This window comes from Rhinopithecus bieti, unplaced genomic scaffold (assembly GCF_001698545.2).
Source record: "Rhinopithecus bieti isolate Rb0 unplaced genomic scaffold, ASM169854v2 scaffold_22039, whole genome shotgun sequence".
Lineage (NCBI taxonomy): Eukaryota > Metazoa > Chordata > Mammalia > Primates > Cercopithecidae > Rhinopithecus > Rhinopithecus bieti.
This window is the reverse complement of record NW_016810828.1, coordinates 923,262-939,805: the sequence shown is the minus strand read 5'-3', so window position 1 is coordinate 939,805 and position 16,544 is coordinate 923,262. Positions and strand designations below refer to the sequence as shown.

Sequence of the window (16,544 nt, the reverse complement as noted above, 5' to 3'; positions counted from 1 at the left end):
GTTTTTTTTTTTTTTTTTAGTAGAGACAGGGTTTTACCATGTTGGCCAAGCTGGTCTCAAACTTCTGACCTCAAGTGATTCAACTGCCTCGGTCTCCCAGAGTGTTGGGATTACAGGTGTGAGCCTCCGTGCTTGGTCATGAAACCATTATATTTGAAATGACATTTAACAACCAATTTCACAAACTTTAAAAGAAAACTATGATCACTTTCTTCAGTTATAGAGAAGGCTGAGTGGAGTATTGTAATTAAACGTACTAAAAAAATTAAACATGCTAATCATTAAAAATTGCATAAAACAGGTTGTTGAATTACCTTAGGAAACTGGTTTATAAAAAAGAAGAAAAATTAGTGACACCCTAAAAGGTAGATATGTCCATATCTGTTTAGGTGAAAAGAGGCTGCCAATCATTCAAAAAATGTGTTCTTATAAAAACGGTCTAGTTAATGCACACATTCGAATATTCATTTTTTTAAAAAGTCACATGTAACCCAGTTCTTTTTCTTATATTTGGATGAATGCATGATTGTTACTGATTAGGTAATTGTTTATTTTATTTGTAACGGTGATGTCTGTGAAGATGCATGTTAGTAAAACAACTGGTGAAAACATTTTCAACCAGATAGTAAAAGATTTTAACACAGAGAATTTTCTGGAAATGAATCTATGGGAGTATGCAGAGATAAAGGCAAATACCTGACAGAACTCCACGAAGAGGTGCCCTATTTCAAGGCTTCTGCCCCAAGAATACTTTGCTGCAGATAATTTATTTTTCTATTTTCTCAGAGGAGTAAAGAAGTAAATGTTGCTTTAAAAAATTAAATGGCTTGATTATTTGATTTTTGAGTCAAATTTATAATGAACATGTTGATTTTGAAAGTTTTCTTTACTATATAGATGTATACTGGCTTAGCCAATAGTAGCTGCTGGTCAGAATTTTCTATCTCAAGGTTGAATTGTTATTTTTCTTTGTGGAAAAAAAAAAGGTGTATCTCCTATTGGGTCTTTGAAGAACCCTAATACAGAACTATTGAGGCAGGTGCAGTGACTCACACCTGTAATTCCAGCACTTTGGAAGGTTGAAGTGGGAGGATTACTTTGAGTCCTTCCACTTCAGGATCACAGGAGTTCAAGACCAACCTGGACAACATAGTGAGATCCCATCTCTACAATAAAGAAAAAAATTCTTTTTGAAAAAACTAGAATTATGGCCAAGAGAGGGCCAGTGATGAGACCCTCCTACAAAAGTTCAATGAAATTGCCTAGACAAAGAGTAATGACAGCCTCCACAAAGATAAATGGCTACCTGTTCTGCTTTCCACCTCATCCACACAAAGCACCAATCATAAAAGGGAAAGTATATATTGAATACTAAACAGTCAACATATACAAAGTTTTCTATTTTTATTAAGAAAACTCTTAGCTAGCATTTACTAAGAGCTGAGTACTGTACAATACAGGCTCATTTAATCCTCATAATAAACTTATGAGGTAGGTGCTATGAATATTCCCAATGGACAGATGGGGATATAGAGGCAAAGGGAGATTAAGTAACTTCCCCATGTTCATCCTGCTATTGAATGTCAAAGCCAAAATTTGAATCCAAGTAATCTGGCCCCAAATCCCTTGCTTAATTACAAAGTTATGCTCATTTAGGGGAGGAAACTGTACAATTTGGGTGGTGATATTCAAGATATACAGTTTAAGTCATCATTTGGAGATAAAAAATATAAACAGGTGAGGAGAGATGTATTTTATGGTCCCGAATCATTCAGAGCTCCTAGATGAATTTGTGCAACAGAATTTGATCTGTGTACTAAAAAAATTGCTAAGCACAGCACACCATCTGTGAGGTTGTTTCATTCGCCCCACCTTGGTTGATGCCTAGGCCAAAATAAATAGATGATAGATAGATAGATAGATAGATAGATAGATAGATAGATAGATAGATAAGGATCTGTGCCTATGAAGGCAAACTTTAGTTAAATATATGCAGAAATCTCTAGAAATCTATACTGTGGTTGGAAAATATAAATACATTTATCACATTTTGCATTAGCATTCTAGGAGAGGTGAAGTGAAAGACACTTCAGTTTTTTATTTCTATGTGTGGCCCCAATGAAAATGTTGCAGTTTCCAGACAACTGAAATCAGTTCAGCTAATGAAAGATCACACAGCTGGCCAAGCCCACTGGCTCATACCTGTAATTCCAGGACTTTGGGAGGCCGAGGTAGGAGGTTAGCTTGAGGCCAGGAGTTCGTAGACCATCCTGGGCAACAAAGTGAGACCCTGTCTCTAAAAATAAAACAGAAAAAAGAAAGATCACACAGCTAAAAAAATATTGATGAGTGATGGAGGGAAATTCACAATTGTAAACTAGTGAAGCTGAAAATCTGTTGGGAAAAACCGTTAGATTGCTTTTTTAAAGGAAGAGCAACTAATGCCAAATAAATTATCACCTTCCTAAGTTATAAGAGAGAGATAACTATAACTAATTTAAATAATTAACTTAAGGAACATTCCGGAAGTTATTTGATAGTCATATTTAGTCTGCTTCTTGGAATTTTGTAAGCACTTTACATACGCGTATTTTGTCATTTAATTCCTATGACAACCCTATGAGTTTCAATTATCATCATCATCCTTCTGTAGATGAATAAATTGAAGCACAGAGAATAAAAGCCATGTAATTAATCAGCTTAGGGAAAGGAAATTCAAAACTGTCAGTCCTTCGACTGTGCCCCTACCTACAGACCATTCTATACCCTCCATTCCTGCATTTCTCTTTTTGATAGTTTTCTCCGGCAATGACATTATGACTGGGGAGTTTAGACCCGAGGGGCAACCCGCAACAGAGAGGGGATGTAGGAATTGAACTATTAAGTTCTCCAGCTTACTTGCCTCTCTGTGAGACACTTCTAAATATTCTACACTGTTCCAGAGGGCTTAAGTCCCAGTTGCCTTCTATAATAACTCATTCATTAACACCACCTTTCTTGTCTATACTTCCTTCCAAGTCTTATTTCCCCACTCTTTTACCACCTGTCCAGAGATTATCTCCTGAATCAAGTACTTGCACCCAAATCCTTACATGTGGAAGAACCCAGGCTAAGACAAAATCCAATCAAGTCTGACCCCAGCACCCAGCCTCTAGATATCTATGCTCTCTAAGAGCTGTTGTCACCATGGTCCCACTGGGGAGGTACACACTTATTTTACTGCCTCGGGAAAAAACTTGACATTTGAAATTTGCCACTGAGACTATACTTTATCTTGTACCCTAGGGCCCTAAAAACTTGTATCCAGGAAAAGGAGATACAGCCTGGTACCCGAGACCTTTTCACAGGCTGGGCTAGTGCCTGCTTCTAGGCTACCCAAGTGTGTATCACTATCCTCTCAACCATAGTTGCTGCTCTGCCTCAGCCTGAGCCTCAGCTATTTGTTCCTGCTTAGTCCTCCTGGGGTCCACTGTGGCTCTATGAAGACCAGTCTTGATGGTCCTCAGCTGCCAAAGACCCAGCTCCAGAACAGGCCTGCTTCTCCCACCTCTCTCCCCCTGCACCTTCTACACCTGCACCTTCTCAGGTGCAGTTGGCCTCACCGCATTGTTCATGCTAAGGAAACTTCAGTTCTGCCCACTATTGCTTTCGTATCATCAGTGCAAATGTCAACACAATGCAAATGGCAGATAATGTCTTAGTATTATTATGAAAATAATTTTGACTCACATGAAAACCACTCTATTGGAACATCTGTAGTGGGTCGAGTTATGGCCTCCCAAAAATTATGTCTGTATCCTAGCCCCCAGAACCTGTGAATATGACATTACAGTATTTGGAAAAAGATCTTTGCAGACGTAATTAAGTCAAAGATCTCAGGATGACATCTTCCTGGATTAGGGATGAGGTCCTTGGACCTCAAAGGTCTTAGAAGAGAAGGGGAGTAGATAGACGCAGAGGGAAAAAGCCAGTGAAGACAAAAGCAGAGATTGGTGATATGTCTACAAGCTAAGGAACACCAAGAATTGCTGGCAACCAGAAGCCAAGAGAGAGGCATGGAAGAGATTGTTCCTCAGAGCCTCCAGAAGGAACAAACCAACCCTGCTACCCCCTTGATTTTGAACTTCTGGCCTCCAGAGCTGTGAGAGAATAGATTTCTGTTGTAAGCCAAGTTCATAGTAAATTGCTATGGTAGCCCTAGGAAATTAATACACCATCCAGCATGGTGATTCCTCGTTTGACCACATCCCATGTCCCTGATTTCTGATTCCTTTTACCCATGAGCCAAAAAATACAGCAAAACTTTTCCCCTCCAAAATAATAGTATATAAGATAACCTACAGATAGTCACAGATATCCTTATTTTCAATCATACTACATGTAAGCTGTATTAGTCCATTCTTTCATTGCTATAAAGAATTACCTGAGACTGGATAATTCATAAAGAAAAGAGGTCTATTTGTCTCATGATTCCACAGGCTGTACAGGAAGCATGATGCTGGCATCTGCTTGGCTTCTGGGGAGTCCTCAGGAAATTTACAATCATGGCGGAAGGAGAAGGGGGAGCAGTACTTCACATGGCCAGAGAAGGAGCAAGAGGGGAGAGGAGAGGTGCTACACACTTTTATAAAAACCAGATCTCATGAGAACTCACTATTTCAAGGACAGCATCAAAGGGATGGTGCTAAACCATTTATGAGAAACCTGCCCCCATGATCCAATCACCTCCCACCAGGCCCCACTTCCAACATTGGGGATTACAATTCTACATGAAATTTGGGTGGGGACACAGATCCAAATCACATAAGCCCTTATAGAAAGATGTTAGTTCAGGCCAGTTGGCATACAGCACTGAAATATTAAGTTAAAATGTAGATACACAGATGTCAGTTTAGGTACCATCTTAGTAGGACCAACTCTTACGGGCAACCTCTCAGAGCATCAGCATATTTTATTATAATTATCTGGCCCCCTACTCCACTGCCAGTGATTCTAGGGCAGGGTGTACCTAATTCATATTTTTATCTTTAGAGCAGAACACAGGGCTTGGTGTAAAGTGGATTTTCCATAAATTAGTTGAGGAAAGAGGCCAGAGGTCGTATGATACTTGCCGACCAAATGTAGCATGCAAACATATATTATTTGGCTCATACAGTGTCATTGCTTTTGTTTGTTTGTTTTGTGTGTGTGTGTGTGTGTGTGTGTGTGTTTGTATTTTTAGTAGAGACAGGGTTTTACCATATTGGCCAGGCTGGTCTCAAACTCCTGACCTCATGATTCGCCCACCTCAGCCTCCCAGAGTGCTAGGATTACAGGCGTGAGCCACCGCGCCTGGCCCATGTCATTGTTTTTTAAAATTAGAGTTAGTTTTCAATTTTTAAAATCCAGTAGAGCCCACATAGAAATTTGGAATACTACTTTCTTTTGGAAAATGCGAAGGTCTTGCAACATTAAGCCCACTTTCCCAAAAGGCAACACTTAGCTTGAGTTGAGCAGTGGTTTCACCCTCCAGAAGCTGCCTTGACCTTCCAATGCCTTTCAGTTTTCTCGAGCCTACCCTCTCATTGATGTTTCCAACCTGAGTCCAAACATGAGCTGCCACATTTATTTGACACCCCGGTTTGGGGAACAGTATCATGGTATTCACAAGTCAGAGAAGCTTTAGTATCCTGTATTTCCTTACCATAGCATTTAGCATTCAGACTAAGCGCACGAAGGCTGACTTTTCTTTTAGTTGTTTTTTTTTGTGTGTGTGTGTGTGTGTGTATCTGAAGTAATTAATAGTTAAATCATTCTATCCTCTTTGGACTTTACTTTCCCAATATCTTACTCAGATATCTGATAGGCAGTGAGACTCTCACTCCGAGAGTAGAAGTACAACCTTTCTCTCTTAAACTATTGCAAAAACCTCCTCAAAAAATGATTCCCTGGTGTTCTGAAGTCATGTTTGCATCCCCCCAAAATTCATATGCCAAAGCCTCAACTACCAATGTGATAGTATTAGGATATAGGGCCTTTAGGAGGTAATTAGGTTTAGATGAGGTCATGAAGATGGGGTCCTCCTGACAGAATTAGTGTGGGGTTAAAAGAGAAGACCAGGGAGTGTTTTCCCACCCCCACCCCGTGTGAGAACACAGCCAGAAGCCTGCCATCTGCCGGAAGAGGACCCACACAGAACCCAACCATGCTAGCACTCCAATGCTGGACAACAGAAATGAATGTCTATTGTTTAAGCCACCCAGCTATAGTATTTTGTTACAGCAGCCCAAGCTGACTAAAACCCCCAGCTTCCCTTTGACTTGTTCTGCACTTTGCAACCAATGATCTTTCCCCAGATAGATTTTTTTTTTTTTTTTTTTTTTTGAGACGGAGTCTGGCTCTGTCTCCCAGGCTGGAGTGCAGTGGCCAGATCTCAGCTCACTGCAAGCTCCGCCTCCCGGGTTTACGCCATTCTCCTGCCTCAGCCTCCGGAGTAGCTGGGATTACAGGCGCCCGCCACCTCGCCTGGCTAGTTTTTTGTATTTTAGTAGAGACGGGATTTCACTGTGTTAGCCAGGATGGTCTCGATCTCCTGACCTCGTGATCCGCCCGTCTCAGCCTCCCAAAGTGCTGGGATTACAGGCTTGAGCCACCGCGCCCGGCTTCCCCAGATAGATTTAATACTATTCCTTTACTAAAAAATCTTCAGTAACCTCCAATTGCTGAAAGACAGATTACAAATTTCTGGCCTATCTCCTATGATTTCTCCAGCCTTTGTCTACCTTACATCCCCAATCACAGGAAACTAGTTGCTGTTTCTTGAAAACCTCAAAGCCTTTCTTATATCCCTGGAATACATACAGTGACTCCCTGGTCTCAGGAATTGCCTGCACCATTCTAAAAATTTTCAGATCATGAATAGCCTACTTTTCCTTAATACCAAAGCCTACTTGTTAAGCCTTTAAAAGGATGGAATAGAAGAGATTTAATGTGCCATCAAAAGAAAATTTCACCCAGCAAATTTTTCCAAGTGCTTACCTTGGATTTGAACCAAACTGAGTGGGTGAACAACTTCTCAGTTATGACACAGAGGGAATTTAATGAACCCATTTTTCAGACTCTCCGTGTTAATACTAAGATTTTCTGAGAAGCCTCAGACACAGTTAGTAACTCTGATCCTACCATTGCAAATTGCTACTGGGGACAATAATACATAGCAGAAGACTAGACTAAGACTTACAGTGTCTGGGCTCTGGTTCTGCCTTTGTCTCTTCCTCATTTTGCATTTTCATATGACTCACATAACTTCTCCCATATTATGATTGTGTATTGTTTTATAAAAGCCCCTTATAAAGAAATTTTAAGGTGCCATTAGCTTCCTTAGAATAATCCAGTTATCAGAAGGATCTAGATAAGATTGGGCTTTTGTATGCTACAATGTTCATATTCCAGGCCTTAGGGAAAGGGAAATCCAGTGTCCCTGCCAAGATGTGTGGCTCTTCTCTGTGGAGTCATGGTCTCATGGTTCTTCTGGTTCTGGCTGCCTCCACTGACTTCTTGCTTTCTATTCTGCAGCTTCATCTCTACTCTGTCTGCAATTCATTCCTTAGTTTTAATACTAAAAAATTTTCCTATTTACCCAAGGTTTTGAGTTGGTGGCAGTCTACAATAAATGTTTAGGGAGGTGGAGCCACAAAGTCATCTTAAGATCAAGCATCAGATATTCTTCTTCTCAGTAGTCCCTTGGCTACATCCTTTATTTCTATACTTACTTCTGTCTTCCCTGTGCTTGCCTTTTGGAGTTAAAAAAAGAAATATAAAAACCAAATTCTTTCTATATTCTTCTATAGAGCAGCTTAAGTATTTGCTCTGTTTTCTCTTTCCAGAACTCTTATTTGTTGGATGTTGGACTTCCTGGACTAGAAGCACTCACTAATTTTCATATTTTTTTCTTCTATTTTCCATATCTTTGGTTTTTGTTCTGCTTTCTAGGTGACTTCCTCTGTTGTAATTTTCAACCTTTCTATTGCAAAGGGGCTACAGGTCCCACGCAAGTTAGAAACCCAATAGGGCAGTCATTGAAACTTAATGTTCCAAAATGACTTCTTTTGACTCCATGTCTCACGTCCAGGTCATGCTGATGCAAGAACTTGGCTCCCATGGCCAGAGGAAGCTCCACTTCTATGGCTTTGCAGGATACAGCACCCCTCCCAGGTGCTTTCATGGAATGGCGTTGAGTGTCTGTGGCTTTTCCAGGTGCACGCTGCAAGCTGTTGGTAGATCTACCATTCTAGGGTCTATAGGATGGTGGCCCTCTTCTCACAGCTCCACTAGGCAGTGCCCCAGTGGAGACTCTATGTTGGTGTTCCCACCTCATATTTCCCTTCTGCACTGCCCTAGCAGAGGTTCTCCATGAGGGCTCCACCCCTACAGCACATCTCTGCCTGGACATCCAGGTATTTCCATACATCCTCTGAAATCTAGGAGGAGGTTCTCAAACTTTAATTCTTGACTTCTGTATACCTGCAGGCCCAACACCACATGTAAGCCACCAAAACTTGGAACTTGCATCCTTTGAAGCAACAGCCTGAGCTGTACATTGACCCCTTTTAGCCACAGCTGGAGCTGAAGCAGCTGGGATGCAGAACATCATATTGCATAGAGCAGGGGAACTGCATAGAGCGGGGTGGGGCGGGGAGCCCTGGGCCCAGCTCACAAAATCATTTTTGCCTCCTAGACCTCCAGGCCTGTGATGGGAGGGGCTGCCATGAAGGTCTCTGACATGCCCTGGAGACACTTTCCCCATTGTCTTGATGATTAACGTTTGGCTCCTCTTTACTTATGCAAATTTATGGAGCAGGCTTAAATTTCTCCACAGAAAATGGGGTTTTCTTTTCTATTGCATCATCAGCCTGCAAATTTTCCAAGCTTTTATGATCTGCTCCCTCTTGAACACTTTGTTGCTTAGAAATTTCTTCTGCCAGATACCCTAAATCGTCTCTCTCAAGTTCAAAGTTCCACAGATCTCTAGGGCAGAGGCAAAATGTTGCCAGTCTCTTTGCATAGCAAGTGTGACCTTTATTCTAGTTCGCAACAAGTTCCTCATTTCCACCTGAAACCATCTCAGCCTGGACTTTATTGTCCATATCACTATCAGCATTTTGGTCAAAGCCATTCAACAAGTCTCTTGGAAGTTCCAAACTTTCCCACATCTTCCTGTCTTCTGAGCCCTCCAATTCTCTAGGAAGTTCCAAACTTTCCCACATTTTCCTGCCTTCTTCTGAGCCCTCCAAACTATTCCAACCTCTGCCTGTTACCCAGTTCCAAAGTCACTTCCACATTTTTGGGTATCCTTATAGTAGCACTCCATTCCTAGTACCAATTTACTATATTAGTACATTTTCATACTGCTATGAAGAAATACCTGAGACTGGGTAATTTATAAAGGAAAAGAGGTTTAATGGACTCAGAGTTTTACATGGTTGGGGAGGCCACAAAATCATGGTGGAAGGCAAAGGAGGGGGAATGGCACATCTTACATGGCAGCAGGCAAGACAGCATGTGCAGGGGAACTGCCCTTTATAAAACCGTCAGATCTCATGAGACTTTTTCACTATCATGAGAATAGTGCAGGAAAAACCCATCCCCGTGATTCAATTACCTCCCACTGGCCCCTTCCATGACATGTGGGAATTATGAGAGCTACAATTCAAGATGAGATTTGGGTGGGGACACAGTCAAACCATATAACTCCCCAAATTGAACTCTGAATTCAGTGCAATTCCAATAAAAATCCCAGCAGGGTTTTATATAGAATTTGACAAGCTGATTCTAAAATTCAAATGAAAATGCAAAGGTCCTACAACAGCTAACATCACTTTGAGAAAGAAGAACAAAGCTGGAAGACTAACACCATTTACTTTCAAAAAGAATAAAGCTATGGACATCAAGACAGGGTGGTATTGGCATGAGGAGAGACAAATAGAGCAATGGAACAGGATAGAAAGAAGAGAAATAGACCCATACATGTATGGACAACTGATTTCCCCTAAGTATGCAAAGGCAATTCGGTGGAGAAATTATAGTCTTTTCAACAAATGCCTCCACATGAACAACTGGGCATCCATATACAACAAACAAAAACAAAACAACAACAACAACAAAAAAGACTTTGGCCAGGCACAGTGGCTTACATCTGTAATCCTAGCACTTTAGGAAGCTGAGGTTGGAGGACTGCTTGAGGCCGGGAACTCAAGACTAGCCTGGGCAACACAGTGAGATCCTATCTCTTAAAAAAAGAAAAAAACTGGGTGTGTTGGTGCACACTGGTAGTCCTAACTACTCAGGAGGCTGAGGTAGGAGGATAACTTGAGCCTTAGATTGTAGATTGGGCTAGGATTGTACCACTGCACTCCAACCTGGTTGACAAAGCCAGATTCTGTCTCTAAAAAAATAAAAATAAATAAAAAATTTTTTAAATTTCAATTAATGGCTTTTACCCTATACAAAAATTAACTCAAAATGGATCATGGCCATAAATGTAAAGCTATAATACTCCCAGGAGAAAACATTAAGAGAAAATTTTTGTGACTTTGGATTAAGCAAAGATTGCTTAAATATAATGTCAAAAGCACAATCCATAAAAGAATAAATTGATAGAGGCTGAGTGCAGTGCCTCACACTTACAATCCTAGCACTTTGGGAGGCTGTGGCAGGCAGATCACCTGAGGTCAGGAGTTTGAGATCAGCCTGGCCAACATGGTGAAACCCCACCTGTAATAAAAATACAAAAATTAGGTGGGTGTGGTGGTGCATGCCTGTAATCCCAGCTACTTAGGAGGCTGGGGCAGGAAGATCACTTGAACCCTAGAGGCCAAGGTTGCAGTGAGTTGAGATTGTACCACTGCACTACAGTTTGGGCAACAGAGTGAGACCTCATCAGAAGAAGAAGAAGGAGAAGGAGAAGGAGAAGGAGAAGAAGAATTGGACTTCAACAACATTTAAAATGTCTACTCTTCAAGAGACACTGTTAAGAGCATGGAAAGCCAAGCCATAGAGTCAGAGAAAATATTTTCAAAGTAAAATTATGATAAAGAATTGTATCTAGATTATATTAAGAACTCTCTAGTGCCAATAATAGAAAAACAAACAACACAGTTAAAATATAGGCAAAATATCTGAACATACATGTCACCAAAGAAGACATATGGATGAAAAGATGCTCAACATCGTTAGTCATTAGGAAAATGTGAATTGAAATCAGAATGAGATACCATTGCAGACTTATTAAAATAAATGAAATTTAAAAGACTGACTCTACCAACCGTTGTCAAGGGTGTTTCTACAGTGCTGGACAATAATCACTTTGGAAATCAACTTGGCAATTTCTTTAAAGTTAAACATATACTTATCATACAATCCTGCCATTCCAATCCTAAGTAGTTACCCAAGGGAAGTGAAAGTATATATCCATACAAAGATTTGTTCACAAATATACTTAGGAAGTTTATGTTATAGCCCAAAACAGGAAATAATGCAAATGTTCATCAAGTAATGGATAAACAGAGTCTGGTATGTCCATACAACAAAATATTAGTCCACAATAAAGGGGAATGGACTATTGACACTTTCTACAACATAACTCTAAAATAATTATGCTGAATGATAGAAGCCAGATATGAAAGACTGCAAACTGTATGATTTCATTTTTATGAAATTCTAGGATGGAAACCAATGTATAGTGATGAGAAAGCAGATCAATACCCTGGGAAAGGGTATTGGATGGGGAAGAATCTGAAGAAGAGGTTACAAAGGGGCACAAGGAAACTTTTGGGGATTATAGGTAAATTCATTATCTTTATTTTAATGGTAGTGATGGATATACATATATACACACATATATACACACACATGCATACACTTATAAAACTGCACATTAAGTGTGTGTAGTTTGTATGTCAAGTGTACCTCAATAAATCCATTAATCCAATAAATCCATTAATCCAATAAATCCATTGGTGAAGTTTTAGAAGGTAGCAAAATAATAGGATATGGTTCATTTGCCATGTTTAACTAAAATCAAAACACGTAACTTTTTGAATAATTCTGTTCTCATTTCAAAAACCACCCTTTTTTTGCTTTTGCTTTTTTGCTTGCTCTCTTTCTCTCTATCGCTTATTAATACTTCCATTCATTTATGCCCCACCTTGCTCGTTTATACCCCATCTTGTTCTCCAATCCAACTAAGTTCTGGGTTGGGTACTAGGGATTGGCCCCAGTGCAGTAAATTACCAAGAGTGGTTGGAATGTTATAGACCAAGGATTAATTCCTAAGTTGAATCAGGTACAGCTCTGTCCCTGAAGCAAGAAAACAGACTAAGCAATCGTTCAGTTTCTTTTCTCTTTTCTATTATATATATATATGTATATATATATATACACACACATATATATAAACGTCATTAGTCATATTTAATGACTTTAAAATATATATAAAATATATATTTGCTATTTTGATATATATATCAAAGTCATTAAATTGTCATATTATAAATGGTTAATCTTAAAAATGAAGGAGGCAGGTAAATTAGACTAAATGTATTTTATATATATATTTGATATTTTGGTATATATATCAAAGTCATTAAATAGTCATATTATAAACGGTAATCTTAAAAATGAAGGAGGCAGGTAAATTAGATAGTGGGTCTTGGCATTTGCAGTTTCACATATCTTTCTACCCCACCCCACCCCACTCTTTATTCAAGTCTTAGTAATAACTGAAATAGTCCTTGACTCTACAGGTTCCCGGGAGGGGTGGGGTGAGCACGAATGATGTGCATATGTAAGGTATGCATAGGACACGTGTGTACATGCCAGAGGCACACCTTTGCCATGATTGGTAGATCTAGATTGAAATTATTTTCCTCAGAATTGCTTCAATCATGCATTACTTCCTTTAATAAAAGGAGCCTGTTTTTACCAGTTACATTTTACTTACAACCCCTCACAACATTAGGCAAATAATGTTTTAATTTAAAATGTTTTGTTCTCACAGTGAATGGGAGAGTCCCAAAATGTTCAGGAATTTTTCTTGAGTGTAATTCCAAAACAGAAACCCCCAGATGGCAAAGATATTTAAACAGAAATCAGAAGGCTCCAATCTGGAGTGGCACCTTACAAATGAGGTAAAGCACTTTACTAAAATGTCAAATGAATCAAGGAGGAAAAAGAAAGAAAATTGGAGAGAATGAGCCCATTAAGGGTAGTGTCCGTGTTTTATTACCTCTGTATTCACATCGCCAAGAACAGTAGGTAGACATCTGTTGGACATATGGGTGTGATTTACATTCCTTTCCTCTTACTCTGGTACTAGGACACCGCTTTTCTGTGGGGGAGCCATTTCTTGTGGTTCTGGTGAGGCTCTCCATGTTCACTCACTCATAGGTGACCAGGCCTGGCTATTCTTCTCCCTGGCAACAGTGATTGGTTCAGACATAGGCATGTAAACCAAGCTGGACTAATTAGAGTACTCTCCAGGCTCTTCTTGCTTTTTTGTTGGAAAGAGAGTTTTTTGAGAGACTGACATAGCTGCTGATTATAGGAGAAAACACAAGTCCCTGAGAACTGTGTTTGAGCCCCCAAATCCAACTGTAGTTGAAGGTAACCACAATCTTTTTCTATTTGAGCTAGTTTGAATTTTTGTGACTTGCAACAACAAAAAAATCCCAACTGATGCAATCATAATGATTTAATAATATCCTTTCAAAATACAATTTTAAAAATAAATATGAAGGTCAGCTGTTTTCCAACTCAAATGAAAACAAAATATGAGAAAATAAAATTTAAATACATCTTGGGAGAGTACAGTTTAAAAGTAGGAGCAAGTTTAAAATAGTAACATCTCTTAGACAATGAATAGAGGTAGTGAGGGAATATACACAATTCGTTTTTATAATTTTTAGAAACGATCATTCATTAGAAGTGATTTAGCTACCTAGAACTGAAGAACAAGTCATATCATAAGACCTCCGAGAATGCAACAATAGCCTATATGCCTAAGTTTCACTAAACTTAAAAATAAAACGAAGCTTGGCCAGGTGCAGTGATTCACACCTGTAATCCTAGCACTCTGGGAGGCCGAGGCGGGAGGATCACTTGAGGTCAGGAGTTTGAGACCAGCCTAGCCAACATGGTGAAACCCCATCTCTACTGAAAACACAAAAATTAGCCAGGCGTGGTGGCGAGTGCCTGTAATTCCAGCTACTCAGCAGGCTGAGGCAGGTGAATCTCTTGAACCCAGGAGGCAGAGATTGCAGTGAGCTGAGATTGCCCCACTGCATTCTAGCCCAGGCAATAGAGAGAGACTGTAAAAAAAAAAAAAAAAAAAAAAAAAAAGGCTACATTTTCTTTAGTATTCTAATTACAATGATTTTGAGCTTCTGCCTACCCACTAAAGTACCTAATCTTTGCTCATATATGCCCTGTCTGTTCTCATAGTTCCCCAGGTGTTGTCTCACATGCTAGGGACAAAATTACTCTCACTCTTCTGCTCCTGCTTCTCATCAACTTCCTTGACGGTCTGGGTTCTCCAAGAAGAGTCCTTTCTCCCGAGTTCCCTATTACCTCCCAGGGCTGCCAGAGCTGTGTGGGCTCTCAAATCAAGGTGGGGAGAATGCCCGCCCCATAAGTGCCTATTGCATATTGTCATTAAAGTCTCATAAAGCTGATCATGAAAACGGGCTGAGCCAAAACTTGAACGTGGTCACACATACACAGACACACACCCCCATATATTTATTCACTGCTCTTTAGGGCATAGAATACAATCATTTTTCTAAACTAGTCTGCCTATAGTATGAAGAGATTTCATCATTGTCATATTGAGCAATTTAGTAATGTGGAGTCTTTCACAACTCCATTTCAAAAGAAGCTTTTTGGTTTACTTAAAAAAAATGGGATTGGCAAAATTGATCACTTTCTTCTTTTTGTATTCTTTGGATATTTATTTGTTTATTTATTTATTTATTTATTTATTTATTTATTGAGACCGAGTCTCGCTCTGTCACCCAGGCTGGAGTGCAGTGGCGCGATCTTGGCTCACTGCAAGCTCTGCCTCCCGGGTTCATGCCATTCTCCTGCCTCAGCCTCCCGAGTAGCTGGGACTACAGGCTCCCACCACCACGCCAGGCTAATTTTTTGTATTTTTACTAGAGATGGGGTTTCACTGTGGTAACCAGGATGGTCTTGATCTCCTGACCTCGTGATCTGCCTGCCTCGGCCTCCCAAAGTGCTGGGATTATAGGCGTGAGCCACCGGGCCTGGCCAACTATTTTATTTGATTTTTTGAGATAGTATCTCTCTCTGTCACCCAGGCTGGAATGCAATGGCATGATCTTGGCTCACTGCAATCTCTGCCTCCCAGGTTCAAGTGATTCTCCCTGCCTCAGCCTGCCTAGTAGCTGGGATTACAGGCGCCTGCCACCGCGCCCAACTAATTTTTGTATTTTTAGTAGAGATGGGGTTTCACCATGTTGGCCAGACTGGTCTCGAACTGCTGACCTCAGGTGATCCCACCTGCCTTGGCCTCCCAAACTGCTGGGATTACAGGCGTGAGCCACCATGCCCGGCCTTTTTTGTTTTTTGGTGTCAACATTTTACCAATTTAAGTGAAGTATAGAACAGTTACCTCCCTTTAATTCCCTTTACCCACCCCAACTGACAATATAATTGTCTAAAATGTTTTCTCTACATATTTTGAGAGTCACATTAGCCAATGTTACAATTTTTGCTTCAACAATCAAACATAATTTAGAAAACTCAAGAAGTCTGTTGTATTTACCTACGTTTTTACACTTTCCATGGTTCCTTTTTCCTTCCTGATGTTTCATGATTCCCTCTAGTTTTTTTCTGTTTAAAGAGTTCCTTTAGGCCGGGCATGGGGGCTCACGCCTGTAATCCCAGCACTTTGGGAGGCCGAGGCAGGAGGATCATGAGGTCAGGAGATTGACACCATCCTGGCAAACATGGTGAAATCCTGACTCAACTAAAAATACAAAAAAAAAAAGAAAAGAAAAATTAGCCGGGCATGGTGGTGGGTGCCTGTAGTCCCAGCTACTTGGGAGGTTGAGGCAGGAGAATGGCGTGAACCCCGGAAGCAGAGCTTGCAGTGAGCCAAAATTGCGCCACTGCTCTCCCGCCTGTGCGACAGAGCGAGACTCTGTCTCAAAAAAAAAAAAAAGAAAAAAGGATTCCTTTAGCCATTCTTTTAAGGTTGGTCTGCTGGTGACAGATTATTTTAGTTTTTCTTAATATGAGAATGTCTTCATTTTTGCCTTCATTCCCAAAGACTATTTTTGCCCATATGTAAAGGTATGAGTTCACAGCTCTTCTCTCTTTCTCTTTCTCTTTCTTCCTTTCTCTCTTTTTTTCCTTCCTTCCTTCCTTCCTTCCTTCTTTCTCTTTCTTTCTTTCTCTCTCTCTTCTTTCTTTTCTTTCTTTCTTTCTTCTTTCTCTTTCTTTCTTTCTTTCTTTCTTTCTTTCTTTCTTTCTTTCTTTCTTTCTTT

The 16,544-nt window shown here is 40.1% G+C and overlaps 2 long non-coding RNA genes across 2 annotated transcripts in view; both read right to left on the bottom strand.

Annotated features, from left to right (window-relative positions):
- The window catches only part of LOC108542757 (uncharacterized), an 8,932-nt gene extending 6,686 nt beyond the window's left edge, over positions 1–2,246 (bottom strand). The window contains exon 1 of the long non-coding RNA XR_001889358.1: positions 2,203–2,246. This is a non-coding gene — a long non-coding RNA (uncharacterized LOC108542757). The remainder of the gene's footprint in view (positions 1–2,202) is intronic.
- A 9-nt stretch (positions 2,247–2,255) lies between these two features.
- LOC108542756 (uncharacterized) lies at positions 2,256–15,907 on the bottom strand. The gene is made up of 3 exons (XR_001889357.1): positions 15,825–15,907; positions 13,265–13,451; positions 2,256–2,296 (listed from the first exon to the last, which is right to left on the bottom strand). It is a non-coding gene; the product is annotated as an uncharacterized LOC108542756 (long non-coding RNA).
- Between the last annotated feature and the right edge of the window lie 637 nt (positions 15,908–16,544).